The following is an 18,442-nucleotide window of genomic DNA, read 5'->3' as shown; positions in this document are numbered from 1 at the left end:
AGAAACTCTGTCTCAAAAATAATAATAATAATAATAATAATAATAATAATAAATGTTTATTACATAGTGTTTGAAAGTAACCTGTATCTGTTTAAAATCTTGCTCTGCATTGATTAATAATGTTTAAAATGTTGTGGACAGTTTCCCTATAAAAGAGATGCTGTAAGAGAAGACTCATATAGAGTCTGCATTGTATTTGTAATTTGGCTCTTTCTTCCTCCTAAAAAAAAATACATCAATGACAGAGGTACCGTCAGCATTTTTGTTATCAAGTTAAGCAGTTCAGAGGGAAGCCATAGCCAAGGCAACGCCATTTGTCAATTTTGCTTACTCTGAAAGGTTACTAGCCTGAGGGGAAAGAGCGTAAAGGTTAAGGTTCTTACTAATCCAGAACACTTAAAATGACAGATGTCAACTCTCATGATCTTACCTTGTGTAAGAACGTGTTGAGCTTCACTGGAACAAGTGATTTACTTTCCTGGTGCCCCCTCACAGTGTGAGCTTCCTTTCAAAGTCACTGTGCCTGCCTTTCATCCCTGCATCTCTATTCTGGGTTGACTTGTGGTTTCCCAAAAACATATGTTGGAATCCTAACCCCCAATACCTCAGAATGTGACCTTAATTGGATATAAGGTTTTTACTGAGGTAATCAAGTTAAAATGTAGTCAGGAGGGTTGACCCTAATCTAATATGACTGGTGTCCTCATCAAGAAGGACCTTTGGACCCAGAGACAGATGTACACACAGGGAACACAGTGCAAGGACACACAGGGAAGCAGCCCTGTGAGGAGGGAGGATTGGAATAATGCATGGACAAGCCACAGAACACCGGAGGCACCAGCAGCTAGATGGGCATGGAACAGATCCCTCCCTAGAGCCTCCGGAGGCAGCATGGCCGGCAGACACCTTGATCTTGGACGTGTGGCCTCCATCACTTTAGCTACCTAGTTTGTGGCACTTTGTTACCGCAGTTCTGGAAAACTAACTCAGCCTCTAAAGCCTAACTGTGCCTAGCAGGACTAGGATGTCAGGAAATGTTTCCTGAATGAATAAGGGAAATTCATCCTCTCCCAGGATGCCTTTTTTGAACAACCACACTGAAAATGATCCTTCTTGACTCTGCACATCTCTAGGACTTGTTTTGGACTAAAGCAATGAAATGTAGTGCTATGAGGGTTCAGGACTCAGCCTTCCACCGTTTTGAGCTAAAAGGTTTTTGGGGATAGGGCTTTATCATTGCATCTCCTTCATCCTCCATCACTGTGACTGGCAAATTGTAACCATTTAATAGCTTCATTTCCTACTCTGTGACCAACTATACAGAATTTGCATGGTGAAAAAAATGTTAATGCTACTGAAGAGAGAACCCACAAAACAAACCAGAGATGGTTCTTGTGAGTGTTCAGTTCACAGACCCGAAGAGACTTGAGAATGACAGGCCTTAGAGAAAGCGTTACCTCGTGGGTTGTTGGAAAATAATTCAGGAGGATATTTCAGAAAGCAAAAGTAATGCAAACAAAACCATGGATAATGGATGAGATACACAAAAAACAGTGAGATGTAAGATGTGAAATGGCTGTTCAGACTGAGATGGAGAGAATATGGGGAATTTGCTGAAAGTTGTAAAATTGCAAAGAGAGAGGCTGTCAAGTTTGGATTATAAAATACCTATGTAGATATTTGAGTTTCTTTTTTTTACAAAAAACTTTTACTTTTTGTGGGTGCATAGCAGGTGTACACATTTATGGGATTCATGAGATACTTTGATACAGGCATGCAGTGCATAATAATCACATCATATAAAATGGGATATCCATCCCAAGTGTTTATCCTTTGTGTTACAGACAATCCAATTATACACTTTTAGTTATTTTAAAATGTACAATTAAATTATTATTGACTATAGTCACCTTGTTGTGCTATCAAATACTAGGTCTTATTCATTCTTACTATTTTTTTGTGCCCAATAACTATCCCCACCTCCTCCCCAGCCCCCCACGCCCCTTCCCTGCCACTGGTAACCATCTTGATTCGCGTTTTTTGAACTGCTACATCAACATCTCAGGGACATATTCTTCATTTGTTTATTCATTAATCCATTCTTTTAGTAAATAAGCAAATAATTATGGTAGAGGTTAGTGATATACTCTTGGGAAATGTGAGCTGAGTCATAGTTATCATATTCTTCACTAGGCATGTCCCTTGTGTCTAGTATTTTTCCTATCAAAGCTACTTCTGTAGAAATAAAGTTCACTGACTGTCTCCTATTTATCATTTTCTTAAAAAGATGGGCTGATATTGGCTGTCCTCCAGTCTTATCATTGCTGCCTTAACAATAAATTACATCTCTTATTAGAGTTTCTGCCCTTTACCAAGGCATTAATTTTAGATATGAATGGATGATATTAAAATAACTTAAGATTTTTGATACCTAAAATATTAACACTCTTGATTAATGAAAATTATGTTTTTATAGGCTTATTATCTTTCCCAGCACATTATTATCTTTATTATTATTATCTTTTCCTGACCACAGCTACATCCCCTGCCCTCAGGGTCATCGTATTAACCTTCCTGTACCAGGAGAACAGAATGCATTTCCAGCTCTCTCCTAGGGATCCTGCTGCCTTTACTTTTATGTTAAGGACACATTAAAAATGCATTCTCCAGTCTTATATATTTCTTGTATGCTCTCCCTCTGTCTTTTTATGGCTTTGTTTTTTTTGGTCTGGTTTTACCCATTACCTATGCTAATGTTTTCTATTATTAAAGATCCACAGTTGCTTATCTGCAATTTTTAATTCTAAAAGCAAAATTATTAAAATGGTAAACCCTAAGCAGACCCAAATTTATTTAGCAGCAAAATCTGAATGTACTGACTTGGGGGCTATTTGCATTTTTTAGTTACTCTGCTTAATGTGAATATTCATATGTTTTATTGCAAAAATAGTAACATATGTGATTACCACCTAGTCACTCATATTTGGTGTATACACAGTATGACCTTTCTAATATATGAAATGAATCTGAATCTAAAGCAAATCTGATACCAAGGCTTTAGATAAGAGATTTTACAGCTGTCATATCAATCACTGACATTTGATTATCTGAATGGATTAATATATCAATCCACATTCTTACTAATTACATGCTTCACATTGACGCTTCAAGGGCTAGACTGAGTTTGTGTTGAGAAATACCCAAGAAAACTAGATGTAACTGCCAGATTTATGGAATCTTCAGAGTAGTAAAAGCTCTGTTCAAAAGAGAGAATCCCTGTTACTTACAACAGGAATACGTGAATCTTTTCTGAGTAACAGAACAAGCTTCATTATGTATTATACTTTGAGTTAACAAAATGTGTTTCAGGACACAGACTCACTTGAGGTGAATAATCTCTTCATCTGCTACATCATTTTAAAAGGTGCCATTACTCAAACAAGGTCAAAAGAATAAACAACAGAAGAGGGAAGATAAAAGATAATTTTCTGGGAGAACCATATGTGTGTGTGTGTGTGTGTGTGTGTGTGTGTGTGTATATATACATATATATATGTAGTAGTAATAGGAATGGCCTTAAAAAACCACCTGGCCTGGTAAGAACAAATGTTCTGAATCAGAAAGAGAGAAAAGATATTTAGAAATCCACCTAACCATGTCCTGGAATCATGCTGAGAGATTATACCATAACATTCTATTAACCATAGTCCCAGATTAGCAATCACTGACAAGCCATTTTCCCTCATGTCTATTTTTCACTTATTTCTGAAAGAATAAAGAATTAAATCTGTAAGGAAATATAGAACTTTTTAATTCATTGTGAAGTTTTCTTCTGGTTGGGATTAGATATATTCAGGTTATTATCCATCCCTGACATAGGTTTCAAGTTCCCCTCTGAGCACCAGACTCCATTTCCTTTCGGATGTCAAACAGTCACGTCCAAAACTAAGTTTATTATCTCCATATCCTTCCCATCACCAAACCTATTACCCCTGGGCTTCCACCTCTCAGTAAATATCACAGCATTTACCAATTGTTGGCTTGAGCCAGTATGCGTGGAGTTACCAATGACCTCCATTCCTTCACACTCCACGATCAATCCATAGGCATATCCTGTCAACTCAGTCGTTAGACAGATCATGTCAGTCACAGCTTCAGAGTATATGTGGAGTCTGACAACTTTTCCTCACCTCTGTTATTACCATGACAGCCCAGTTGCCCACCATCTCTTACCTGGACCATTGCCACAGCTTCACATCCCATCTTGCTTCTGCCTTTGCAACTGGCTTCCAATTTAAATCTATAGAATTTTATTTTCTTTAATTCTTGCTGTAAATTGCCACATATTTTATGCACCATATGAATGTAGTCATTTTCAATAAAGAACTGACCTTATTTAGATAAAAAGAAATAAGCAACTTCGACCGTATTCTCTGCTTATCTGTGGCTTCAAATATTTTGTGCTATGTTGTTCTTCTAGCTGCTCTTTAAAAATGTCAAGCAAGATCCATCCTTTGTACTAGCTATTCAGTATCTCTGAAATTTTCCCCTATAGTACAGCTTCCCTTTATCCAACACGAAGTCAGGCAGATTGTCCTTGTAAGGCAAACTAAACATTAGCAGAGGCAAGTACACACACACAACACTCAGGAAGTTAGAGAACATTCTTTAGTCACTTGAAGCAAAAGGGCTTTTCCTGGCTAGGAAGCAAAAAGAAAACATTGTTTCTAAACTTGAAGCTAATGCCATCTACCACTTATGAAGAGCTCTTTGTGCACAAGGCTGTGTGCTCTGGGTTTCCAGCACTCCCACATTTAATTCTTGCACAATTCCTGTAAGGGTTACAGTTTCCAAGAAGGTAAAGAAACAGTCTCTGGCTGTGAAAGGGCTCTTTTTCACCTTGTTTCCTAACTCCATTTCTACAATAGCAAAGGAATGAAAGACTTAGTGGTGTATTTGTCCTTATGAAACATTCTCACTTAATTCTTATATATATATATATACACACACACATACACACACATAAATGATCCTCCTGCAAAGCAAAATATATATATGTATACACATAATATAGATAAAGATATATAGATATAAAATCCATCGAAAAGCAAAGTGTAGAGAAAAAAGAAGAACACAAAATCCTGCTAGGATGTGGTGCCAATTGAATAGGAGACATTTCTTCATGTGGATTTAGAGTTGAGCAGAGTAGCCCAAGCTTTAGAAGTTTGTTTGAGATGGATCTGTGCTAGCAAGGAATGTCACATCAAGTGACACCTCTACAAACGGATCTTTCTAATACTTGTGGGCCTTCTTCACAAATTAAGGGTCAGCATGGTGTGTTGCCAACTTCACAAATTATTCAGAAGGTTTGAGTTTCAGCTGTAGGATGAAATGAGTTCAGGGGCTGGATGCAGGTGGTGGTTGAACAACAATGTGAATATATTTAATGCCACTGAACTGTACACTTAAAATGGTTAAAATGGTAGATTTTACGGGATATATATTTTACCACAATAAAAATTATTTTAAAAGGCATCCTATGAGTTAAATAGTCAATGGGCCATATTAGTAGTGCATGAGCTACACAGCCTTGTGTTACTTTTTTCCTCTCTGATTTTAATTGGGTCTGATTATTGGTAATATTGGTAATATTTGGTAATATTTGAGCAACTTGCTTTTAACCGTAGGCTTTTGAAAAAAACCATTTTTTGTGGATTCTTAAATATTGTAGTAAATGGAAATGCCCTTTTTATGGGAGCCTGTGCTGGGGCTTCACAGTCACACAGAGTTGCCTTTGAGAACAAGAATCAGTTATAAACTATGTAAAGTTGGGTGATTTAACTTCTCAAAGTTCTAGCCTTCTCATTTATAAAATGAGCATAATTGTGTGAGGAAAAATAAGATTATCCACTTAATGAGCTTAACTCTGCGCTTGGCAGATAATAAGCTCCCAGAAGACCTTTGTTGTTATATTTTTCTTCTTATCTCTGTTGCAGCACTTTTCTATTATTTAAAACTTTTTCTATCAAGCAGTATGGTCTGTTATTCTTTCATATAGTTTTGTTCACTCATACCATACTATGTCAATTTTCATAAACAAGATGGTATCTATGGATACATGTAATAGAACATGAATATGTGTATCAAACACTATAAAATTTGAATTTATATATAAGGATGCTTATAAAGTGACTCATATTGACTATATTCAAATTGATGAGTTTCTAGAAGGCAAAATAAAAATAACTAGTAGGGAAAGCAAATAGAAAATTTTGTTTGGCTCCGTCTTAGGAGTTCAAGGAGAGAGGCCTGACTAAAATTTCTATTCAGAGATACAAAAATGTTTTAATACTTACACATCACAGTATATTATCAATGCAACACCTCATAATCTCCTTTCCTGTTTCCCTCTTAATGGTGCTATGATATTCTCAAATTCTATGTATGACTTTTTTATAATTTGGTCTCAGAGAGGCTGAGTTTGGAGTTTCCTTTATTTTGTGGCAATAAAGATTTATTTATTCCTTCATTCCTGTAACCCTGAAAAAGAATTTTAGGCCCTTCTCACTAGGGTCTATCCTTATTTTCCTATGATACAAAGAGTATTTCAATTAGAGAAGAGACTAAACAAAAGGCATAAAAAATAGGAACCAAGTAAAAATTATTATTATTTGATCCTTAAGAAAATCACCTGGGCCAGCATGGTGGCTCATGCCTGTAATCCCAGCACTTTGGGAGGTTGATCACCTGATGTCAGGAGTTTGAGACCACCCTGGCCAACATGCTGAAACCCCATCTCTACTAAAAATAGAAAAAAATTAGCCAGACGTGGTGGCGGGCGCCTGTAATCTCAGCTACTCGGAAGGCTGAGTCAGGAGAATCACTTGAACCCGGGAGGCAGAGGTTGTGGTGAGCTGAGATCATGCCACTGCTCTCAGCCTGGGCAACAAGAGTGAAACTCTTGTCTCAAAAAAAAAAAAAAAAAGGATTCAACAGCTCACATTTTTTAATACTTTTTTTGGAAATTAATTTAATAATCAGAAATACCTCTCTTTGTATAAGTTATCAGTTAAAATGAAAAGAAGCAAATACTGTTTATAATAGATTTAGAAGGCATAAAATACCACTGGCAGGCAGGAGAGGGGTAAGAAATGTACAAGCTACATGGGAAAAGAAAAGGTTAAAACATTACTATGAGGTATATAAAGAGATCTGCGTAAATTCTCATTTATGGATATGAAGACTCAGTAATGTAAAGATGTTAATCCTCTCTAACTCATAATAAAATGATGTAATTCAAAATTTTACTTTGAAGAATGTTCATTCAAGAATAAACAAGGCAAGTGTACAGATGCCAGCAAGATGGTGAAATAGGACATTCGTCTGCAGAATCATCAATTTGAACCACTGTTGACATCTGAAAATACCACCGAAAGATTTCGCTAAGTGAACTTAAAGAAAATAGAAAAATAATTCAAAATAGCCAAAGCAATCCAAAGCAAAAAGAACAAAGCCAGAGGTATCAGAGGTATCACATTACCCAACTTCAAACTAAAAGGTTACAGTAACCTCAACAGTCTGGTACTGGTATTAAAACAGACACATAGAACAATGGAACAGAATAGAGAACCCAGAAATAAAGCTGCATACCTACAGCCATCTAATCTTTGACAAAGTCAACAAACATAAGCAATGGGGAAAGGACTATCTATTCAATAAATAGTGTTAAGATCACTGGTGAGCCATATGCAGAATAATGAAGCTAGAACCCTACATTTTACCATATATGAAACTGAACTCAAGGTGGATCAAATATTTAAATGTAAGACCTCAAACTGTAAGAATCCTAGAAGAAAACCTATGGAACACCATTCTGGACATTGGCCTTGGGAAAGGATTTATAAGTCCTAAAAGCAATTGCAACAAAAACAAAAATTGACAAGTGGGATCCGGTTAGACTAAAGAGCTTCTGCACAGCAAAAGAAACTATCAACAAAGTAAACAGACAACGTACAGAAAGGGAGAAAATATTTGCAAACTATGCATCCAACAAAGGTTTAATATTCAAAATTTATGAGGAACTTAAGCAATTAGGCAAGCAAAAAGCAAACAACCCCACTTAAAAATGTACAAAATATATGAACAAACATTTCTCAAAAGAAGGCATAAACATGGCCAATAAACATATGCAAAAGTGTTCCACATCACTTATCATCAGGTAAATGCAAATTAAACGCACAGTAAGATACCATCTCATACCAGTCAGAATGGCTATTACTAAAAAGTCAAAAAACAACAAATGCTGGTGAGGCTGTGGAGAAAAGGGAACACTTACATACTGTTGGTGGGAATGTAAATTAGTTCAGCAACTGTGGAAAAAAATTTGGAGATTTCTCAAAGAACTTAAAAGAGAACTACCATTCAACCTAGCAATCCCATTACTGGGTAGATATCCAAAAGAAATCTAATCATTCTACCAAAAAGACACATGTGCTTGTGTGTTCATCATGGCAGTATTCACAATAGCAAAGACATGGAATCAACCTTGGTGCTTATCAGTAGTGGATTGAATAAAGAAAATATGGTATATATATATATATATATATATATACCATGGAATACTATGCAGCCATAAAAAATAATGAAATCATGTCCTTTGTAGCACCATGGATGCAGTTGGAGGCCATTATCCCAAGTGAATTAACACAGGAACAGAAAATCAAATACTGCATGTTTGCACTTGTAAGTAGAAGCCAAACATTGATAACTCATGGATACAAGGATGGCAACAATAGACACTAGAGACTGCTGGAGGGGAAAAGGAGGGAGTGGGACAGTGGTTGAAAAACTAACTGTTTAGTTAGTACCTGGGTACTAACTAAAGTACCCAGGTGAAGGGATCATTCATACCCCAAACCTCAGCATTACACAATATACCGAGGTAACAAACCTGCGTATGTACCTCCTGAGTCTAAAATAAATGTTGGAAAAAACTAGAGATCTGGAACTGGGACTACTCTGGTTTGAATGTGTCCCTCAAAATTTATGTTATGAGGGAGTGGGTTTCTTATAAAAGGACCCTACTTTTGTCTCTCTGTCACCCATGTGATGCCTTCTGCCTTGTTATGACACAGCAATAAGGCCTTCACAGATGCCACCACCTTGATCTTGAGCATCCCAGTCTCCAGAACTGTTACAAATAAATTTCTGTTTATCTAAAAAAGGAAAAATAATTCAAAAATTAGTAAGTCATTAAATGAATAAAATGAGAAAATTAAAGATTGAATTTATACAAAAAACTAACAAATTCTGGAGCTGAGAAATGCATGAATGAAATGAAAATTGCAATAGAGAATGTCAACAGCAGAATCAATGAAGCAGAAGAAAGGCTCTGAACTCAAAGACAGTTTAGTGAAATTATACAATTGGAGAAAAAAGAATATAAAGTAATGAAGAACGCTTATGGAACTTACAGGAAAGCATCAAAAGAACAAAACTTAAAAGTATGGACACTGAAAAAGGAGAATAGAGGGACAAAGGTCTAGAAAGTTTAGTTAAAGAATCAATAGGCTGGGTGTCGTGGCTCATACCTATAATGTCAGCGCTTTGGGAGGCCGAGGTGGGAGAGTCGCTTGAGCCCAGGAGTTTGAGGTTGCAGTGAGCTATGATCATGCTATTGCACTCCAGCTTGGCTAATAGAGCAAGTTTTTATTGTAAAGAAAGAGATAGAGAGAGAGAGAGGGGAAACAGTAGCAGAAACAAGGAAGGAGGGAGGGAGCAAAGAAGAAAGGAAGACAGGAAGGAAAGAAAAAAGGCAGGCAGGAAGTCAGGCAGAAAAAGTTTTATCAATCTGGGGGAAAATTTACATTTTCATACACAGGAAGGTCAAAGGTCTCTAATCAGATTGAATCCAAGCAAGACTACACCAAGACATATTATTATCAAACTTTGAAAATTCAAGGACAAAAAGAGTATTCTGCAGCAAAAGAGCATCAAGACAAAAGAAGCATGTCACATATAAGGGAATTCCATTAATACTAGAAGCAGATATCACAGCAGAAACCTTACAGGCCAGGGGAGAGCGGGATGATATATTCAAGTGCTGAAAGAAAAAAAACAAAACATAACAAAAACTGTCAACCAAGAATACACAGCAAAGCTCTTCTACAGAAGGAAAAGAGAAAAGGACTTTTGCAGAGACACACACACACACAAAGTCAAGAGTTCATTACTCTCAGAAGTGTCTTACAAGAAATGCTAAAGGAAGTTCTTCGAGCTGAAAGAAAAGGATGTTAATTAGTAACACAGAAATATAAGAAAGTTTGAAACTCACTAGTAAAAGTAAGTACAAAAAGTTTAAGTCAAAAGTAAGTACAAAAGTAAGTCAAATTTTAAAACTGTGGTGGTAGTGTTTAAGTAACATTTATTACAGTGGTTAAAACAAACTATTAAAAATAGTTAAAGCTGCAATAATTCATTAAGGATTACACAATATAAAAAGCCTCAAAAACAAAGTGTGGGTGGGTAAAAATGTTGAATTTTTGTGTGTGATCACGGTTAAGTTGTATTCAAGTTAAAAAATCTTGCTGCAACTATAAGATATTTTATGTCAGCCTCCTGGTAACCACAAAGCAAAAACCTGTACTAGATATACAGAAGATACAAAGTAAGGAATCAAAGCATGCCACTATAGAAAATTGCCTAATCACAAAGGAAGACGGAAAGAGAAGGAAGGAACAAAGGAAAACAAAGCTAGAAAGAATGAACTAAAGGGCTGTAGTCAGGAAACAAAGCCAGAAAAGAATGAACTAAATGGCTGTAGTCAGTTTTTACCTGGCAACAATTACCTTAAATGTAAATAAATTAAACTATTCAATCAGAAGACATAGTGTGACTTAATGGATTATAAAAACCAGACCCAGCTCTGTGCTACACACAGGGACCTCACTTCACTTATAAGGACACACATAGACTGAAAGCAAAGGGATGGAAAAAAGATACTCCATGCAAAGGAAACCAATAAAGAGCAGAAGTAGCTGTACTTGTACAAGATAAAATAGATTTTAAGTCCAAAACTGCCATAAGAGACAAAGTCAGTATGTAATGCTAAAGGGGGCTGGGCGCAGTGGCTCACACCTGTAATCCCAGCACTTTGAGAGGCCGAGGTGGGTGGATCATGAGGTCAGGAGTTCAAGACCAGCCTGACCAACATGGTGAAACCCCATCTCTACTAAAAAAATACAAAAAAATTAGTTGGGCATGGTGGCACGCACCTGTAATCCCAGCTACTCAGGAGGCTGAGTCAAGAGAATCACTTGAACCCAGGAGGTGGAGGTTGCAGTGAGCTGAGATTGCACCACTGCACTCCAGCCTGGGCCACAGAGCAAGAGTCCGTCTCAAAAAAAAAAAAAAAAAAAAAAAAGAAGAAAGATAACGGGGTCAGTTAACCCAGAGAATGTAACAGTTGTAAATATGTGTGCACCAAGTGATGGAATATCTGAATATATAAGGCAAATACTAACAGATCTGAAGGGAGGGGGACTTAATAGGAGGGAAATTCTATATCCTATTTTCAGCAATAGATAGCTCATCCAGACAGAAAATCAGTAAGGAAAAATTAGACTTAAACTATATGTTAGACCAAATGGACCTACCAGACATAAACTGAACATTGCATCCAACAGCAGTAGAAGACACCTTTTTCAAAAGCACACAGAGAACATTCTCCAGCATAGATCTTATGTTAGGCCACAAAACAAGTCTTAATAAATTTAAGGAGATTGAAATTGTATCAGTTATACTTTCTGACCACAATGGTATGATTCTAGAAATCAGTAACTGAAGGAATTTCAGAAAATTTGGCTGGGCGCGGTGGCTCACGCCTGTAATCCCAGCACTTTGGGAGGCCAAGGTGGGCAGATCACGAGATCAGGAGATCGAGACCATTCTGGACAACATGATGAAACCCCATCTCTTCTAAAATACAAAAATTAGCTGGGCGTGGTGCACGCCTGCAGTCCCAGCTACTTGGGAGGCTGAGGTAGGGGAATTGCTTGAGCCCAGGAGGTAGAGGTTGCAGTGAGCCAAGCTCGTGCCACTGCACTGCAGCCTGGTGACAGAGCGAGACTGTCTCAAAAAAAAAAAAAAAATTCAGAAATACATGGAAATGAAACAACATGCTCCTGAACAACCAGTGGGTCAAAGAAGAAATTTAAAGGGAAATTTTAAAATGTCTTTAGACAAACAAAAATTGACCCATGCCGTATCAAGACACATGGGATACAGCAAAAGCAATTCTAAGTTTTTAGCAATAATGGCCTACATCAGCAAGGAAGAATGATATCAAATAAACAACCAAACATTACACCCCAAGGAACTAGAATAACAAGAACAAACTAAGCTCAAAGTTAAAGAAGGAAAGAAATAATAAAGATCAGAGCAGAAACAAATAAAATACAGACTAGAAAAACAATTAAAAAATCCATAAAACTAAAAGTTAGGTTTTAAAAAATATATAAATATATATATAAATGTAACATATAAACAAAATAGACAAATCTTTAAGAAAAAAGAAGTCTCAAAATCAGAAATGAAAGAGGCAGCATTACAACCAATATTACAGAAATACAAAGGATCTTAACAGACTACTATGAGTAAGTATACATCAACAAATTGGACAACCTAGAAGTGGATAAATTTCTGGACATATACAACCTGCCAAAACTGAACCATAAAAAAAAGAAAATCTGAGCAAACCAATAATAAACAATAAAATTGAATCAGTAGTAAAAAGCTCTAATTAAATAAAGACCTAGGCCCTGATGGCTTCACTGCTGAATTTTACCAGGCATTTAAAGAACTAATACTAATTATTCTCAAACACTTCCAAAAAATGGAAGAGAAGGGAATACTTTCAAACTCATTTTATAAAACCAGCATTACCCTGATACCAAACTCAGAAAGTACACTATAAAAAAAGACAATTATAGGCCAATATCCTCATGAGCATAAATGCAAAAACTATGAAATTTTAGCAAACCAAATTCAACAGCATATTAGAAAGATCATTCATGATAATCAAGTGAGATTATCTGTGGGATGAGTTGATGGTCCAATATAGGCAAATCTATAAATGTAACGTATCATGTTAATAGAACAAAGGTCAAAAAACATATGATTATCTCAATGGACACAGCAGAAGCATTTGACAAAATCTCTAACAACCTTTTATTCTAAAATCTCTCAACATATTGGGTGTAAAGAGGACAATATAGCTCGACAAAATAAAGGTCACATATGACAAACCCTCAGCTAACATCTTATTCAGTGGTGAAAAGTTGAAAACTCTTCCTCTGAGATCCAAACAAGACAAGGATGCCCACTGTCACCACTTCTTTCAACACAGTACTGAAAGTTCTATCCAGAGCAATTAGACAAGAAAAAGAAGGAAAAAACATCCAAATTTGAAGAAAACAGAATTTAAATTGTTCCTCTTTGCAGGTGACATGATCTTATATATAGAAAGCCCTAAAGACTTCAACAAAAAATTATTAGAACTAATGAATAAATTTCAGGCCAGGCATGATGGCTTATGCTTGTAATCTCAGCACTTTGGGAGGCCAAAGTAGGAAGATCACTTGACTCCAGTGGTTTGAGACCTGGACAACATGGCAAGACCCCCATTTCTACAAAAAAATAAACAACGAGCTGGGCATGGTGGCATGTGCCTGTGGTCCCAGATACTCAGGAGGCTGAGGTGGGAGGATCACTTGAGCCCAGGAGGTTCAGGCGGCAGTGAGCTGTGATAGTGCCACTGCACTACAACCTGGATGACAGAACAAGACTCTCAAAAGAAAATAACCCCAAATAACTAATAAATAAATTCAATAAAGTTACAGTACAACATCAGAAAAATCAGTTATGTGGTCTATATACTAATAATGAAGTGTCTGAAAAAGAAATCAAGAAAATAATCCAATAAGATACTTATGAATAAATTTAACCAAGGTGGTGAAAGAGTTGTACACTGAGGTTTACAGAATTTTATAGTAGACTATAAAATATTGATGAAAGAACTTAAAGATGACGGGAATCGAAAGATATCCCCATGTTCATGGATTGGAAGAATTAATATTAAAATATTCATAATACCTAAGGTGATCTACAGATTCAGTGCATTACCTATGAAAATTCTAATGACATTTTCCACATAAATAGAGAAAATGATCCTAAAATTTGTGTGTAACCACAAAGGACCTCCAATAACCAAAGCAATCTTGAGCGTAAAGAACAAAGCTGGAGGTATCACACTATCTGACATCAAAATATACTACAAAGCTGTAGCAATCAAAATAGCATGGTACTGACATAAAAACAGACACATACATAGACCAATGGAACACAATAGAGAGCCCAGAACTAAATCCAGGCATTTATTGTCCGTTGATTTTTGACAGAGGTGCTAAGAATACACAATGAAGAAAGTTTAGTTTCTTCAGTAAATGGTATTGGGTAAATGGGATATACATGCACAACAGAATGAAATTAGACCCTTATCTCACACTATATGCAAAAATCAACACAAAATGGATTAAAGAGTTAAACTTATGACCCATAACTGTGAAACTACTAAGAGAAAACACAGGGGAAAAGCTCCATGATATTGGTCTAGGAAATCATTTTCTGGATACAACCCCAAAAGCATTGGCAGTAAAAGCAAAATTAGACAGATTAGGTTATTTCAAACTAATTTTCTGCACCACATAGGAAACAATCAGCAGAGTAAAAAGACAACCTGTGGGATCGGAGGAAATATTTTCAAACAATACATCTGATAAGGGGTTAATATTTAAAATACATAGGCAACTCAAACGTCTCAATAGCAAGAAAACAAATAACTGTGTTTTTTAAAAATGGGCAAAAGACCTGAAAAGACATTTCTCAAGAAAGATATATGCGTGGCCAACAGGTATATGAAAAAATGCTCAATATCACAAATCATCAGGGAAATGCAAGTTACAACCACAATGAGATATCACCTCGTACTTGTTAGAATGGTTATTATCAAAAAGACAAAAGATAACAAGTGTTGATGAAGATGTGAAGAAAAGAGGATCCCTGTATACTGTTGGTGGCAACATAAATTTGTATATCCATTATGGAAAGCAGTAGGGAGGTTCCTCAAAAAATCAAAAATAGAATTACCAAATGATTTAGCAATCCCACTATTGTGTATGTATCCAAAGGAAATTAAATCAGTATGTCTTTTAGATATCTGTACAACCATATTCATTGCAGTATTATTCATAATAGCCAAGATTTGGAATCAACTGAAGTGTCCATCTGTGGATGAATGGATAAAGAAAATGTGGTGTACATACACAATGGAATGCTATTTGGCCATAAAATAAAAGAAATCCTATTTATTTGTGAGAACATAGATGAACCTGGAGGACATTATGTTCAGTGTAATAAGTCAGGCACAGACCAGTACTACAGGATCCAGCTTATATGTGGAGTCTAAAAATGTTGAGCCCATAGAAGCAGAAGGTGGAATAGTTGTTACCAGGGACTAGCGAGTTTGGGAGTTGGGGAGATGTTGGTCAAAGGATACAAAATTTCAGTTATGTAGGAGGAATAAGTTCAAGAAATCTATCGGACAAAATGGTGACTATAGTTAATAACAAAGTACTGTGTTCTTGAAAATTGCTGAGAATAGATTTTTAGTTTTCTCACCACAAAAATAAGTATGTGAGGTAATGCATATTTAATTAGCTTGATGTACTCATTCAATTATGTATGCATGTTTCAAAACATCAAGTTGTACATAATGCATACATATTTTATTCGTCAAATTAAAAAAAATTAATTTTCGTAAAAGGATAAGCAGTACAATTGGCAACAAGAAATTGAAAAAGGAGTTAGTCTTACGAATTAGAAAAATACCTAGAGGCTGGACGCGGTGGCTCACGCCTGTAATTCCAGCACTTTGAGAGGCTGAGTTAGGCAGATCACCTGAGGTCAGGAGTTCGAGAGCAGCCTAGCTAACGTGGTGAAACCCTGTCTCTACTAAAAATACAGAAATTAGCTGGGTGTGGTGGCGTGCTCCTGTAATTCCAGCTACTTGGTATGCTGAGGCAGGAGAATCTCTTGAACCCTGGAGGTGGAGGTTGCAGTGAGACAAGATTGTGCCACTGCACTCTAGCCTGAGTGACAGAGTGAGTGAGACTCTGTCTCAAAAAAAAAAAAGTACATAATAAAGGTTGATTCTATATTTTAGTATGCTTGATATTAATAGCAGTGGAAAAAATAGTATTCACTAACAAATTCAAATATATATGCTGATAAAAGATGTGGCATTTTAAATTAGTAAGAAAAAAATTAATAAATGGTACTGGGGAAACTAGGTATCCCTCAGGAAAAAATTAATAAAACTGGACCATTACCCTATTCCTTGCATCAAAGTAGATTGTAGATGAATTAAAGATTTTAAAGTAGCCACAGAAACAGTTCTAGAAGATTCTGGGAGAGGTTTGCATATATAATGTCGGAGCGGGCATGTATTTCTATGCAAGATGTAAAACCAAGACCACAGTAAAGAGACTAATAAATGAAATTATTTGAAACTTACCAGAAGATATCAATTTATGAATGGGAAATAATATTTTAATATACATGACACAGTTTTTTTATAAAGTGCTCTTATACATCATGGATGAAGATTAAAAAAAGCAATGTAAAATTGAGAAGGATTGATAAGCATTCCACATGAAGAAAGAATAGTTTATAAATTTATGAGATAATGCTTGGCGCTGTGGCTCACACCTGTAATCCCAGCACTTTGGAAGGCCGAGGTGGGCAGATCACGAGGTCAGGAGATCGAGACCATCCTGGCTAACCTGGTGAAACCCCATCTCTACTAAAAATACAAAAAATTAGCCAGGTGTGGTGGCGGGCGCCTGTAGTCCCAGCTACTCAGGAGGCTGAGACAGGAGAATGCTGTGAACCCGGGAGGTGGAGCTTGCAGTGAGCCGAGATTGTGCCACTGCACTCCAGCCTGGGCGACAGAGCAAGACTCCGTCTCAAATAATAATAATAATAATAGTAATAATAATAATAATAATAATAAATTCATGAGATAATATTCAACCTTGTTTATAAGTTAAAGAAATGCAAATTAAAACAGCAGTGAGGTACTACTCAATTGATTAGAACAACTAAAACATTTACTGAGGCTGTGTTGCTTAGGACATTACTTTCAACTATACTTTCATAGTTAATGCATTAAATTTAAAGTCTCTTAAAATAAAATCTAAATAGTATGCAAACATGCAATATTATGGATATTATTGCTCAGCATAAGGCTCAGGTTAAAAATAATCAGTTTTAAGAACAAATTTAAGTATGAAGACCTTATGTATCTTGAGTGCTTACAGTGCACCAAACATGATTCTTTGTGCTTTGTACATATTAAAATCCTCGCAGAACTCTATGAGCTAGATACTAATATTCTTCCCAGATGAAAACAAGGAAAGCAAAAAGACAGGCTTTATTTATTTGCCCCAATTATAGAGCTAGTTAGTGGTAGCACAATAATTTGAACCCAAGTGGCCTGGCTGCAGAATCTTTACTCACAACCCCTCACCACATCTGGGAATGTTTTAGGTCTGTTTCATGTGTGCACATGAAAAGGTAAAACTCAGATGATTCAATTTCAGGAACTGGTGCCTTTTTATGAATATGATTTCTTGAAGAACCATTTGGCACTATCTATAAAATTAAAGTTCCAAAAAATGATCAACTTGCAGTGTAGTGAATGGAGGTAATGCAAAAAGAGTGATGCTTTCAGTTTCTCTCAATGTATAGTTTACGTTAAGCAGCAATGGTACTTCTAGGAATTTATCCCACAGTCATAGTGTAATATATGCATATGTGCATGAAGAGATTAACTAACATTTTATGAATATAATGGTAAATATGTTAGTACAGTTCTCTTTCAGTGGTCATGGTACATTTATACTCTGGAATAGCATGCAGCCTTGAGAAATAATGAGGTAAACATACTTACTGTGAATGAACTTCAAGATATTTTTCTAAAATCAAAGAATAAGGTAAGATATTCTCCCATTTGAAATTCCCACAGTGAAAATATATACATATATACATATATATATATATATATATATATACACTCATGTAAATATGAAATATTTCTAGAAGGACACATAAGAAAAATCATAGCATTTTTTCCCTCTGGGTAATGGGAATGGGATAAAAATATAAAATGGATGCAGATGTGGTTTGAACTATGTGAATCGTATGGCTTTTCAATTAAAAACAAATTGAAATAAATGTAAAAAATAATAATAAGTAGTGATTTTAATGCAGTTCTTTTTCCCATTGAAATTTCTCCAGGATGAAAGCCAATCGCTAAAGCTCAGTA

The 18,442-nt window shown here is 36.0% G+C and overlaps 1 protein-coding gene across 3 annotated transcripts in view; it reads left to right on the top strand.

Annotated features, from left to right (window-relative positions):
- Positions 1–18,442, top strand: part of CNTNAP3C (contactin associated protein family member 3C) — a 152,036-nt gene that overhangs the window by 53,332 nt on the left and 80,262 nt on the right. The gene's annotated exons all lie outside the window — the stretch shown is intronic.

This window comes from Gorilla gorilla, chromosome 12 (assembly GCF_029281585.2).
Source record: "Gorilla gorilla gorilla isolate KB3781 chromosome 12, NHGRI_mGorGor1-v2.1_pri, whole genome shotgun sequence".
Lineage (NCBI taxonomy): Eukaryota > Metazoa > Chordata > Mammalia > Primates > Hominidae > Gorilla > Gorilla gorilla.
This window is presented reverse-complemented; position numbering and strand designations above follow the sequence as displayed.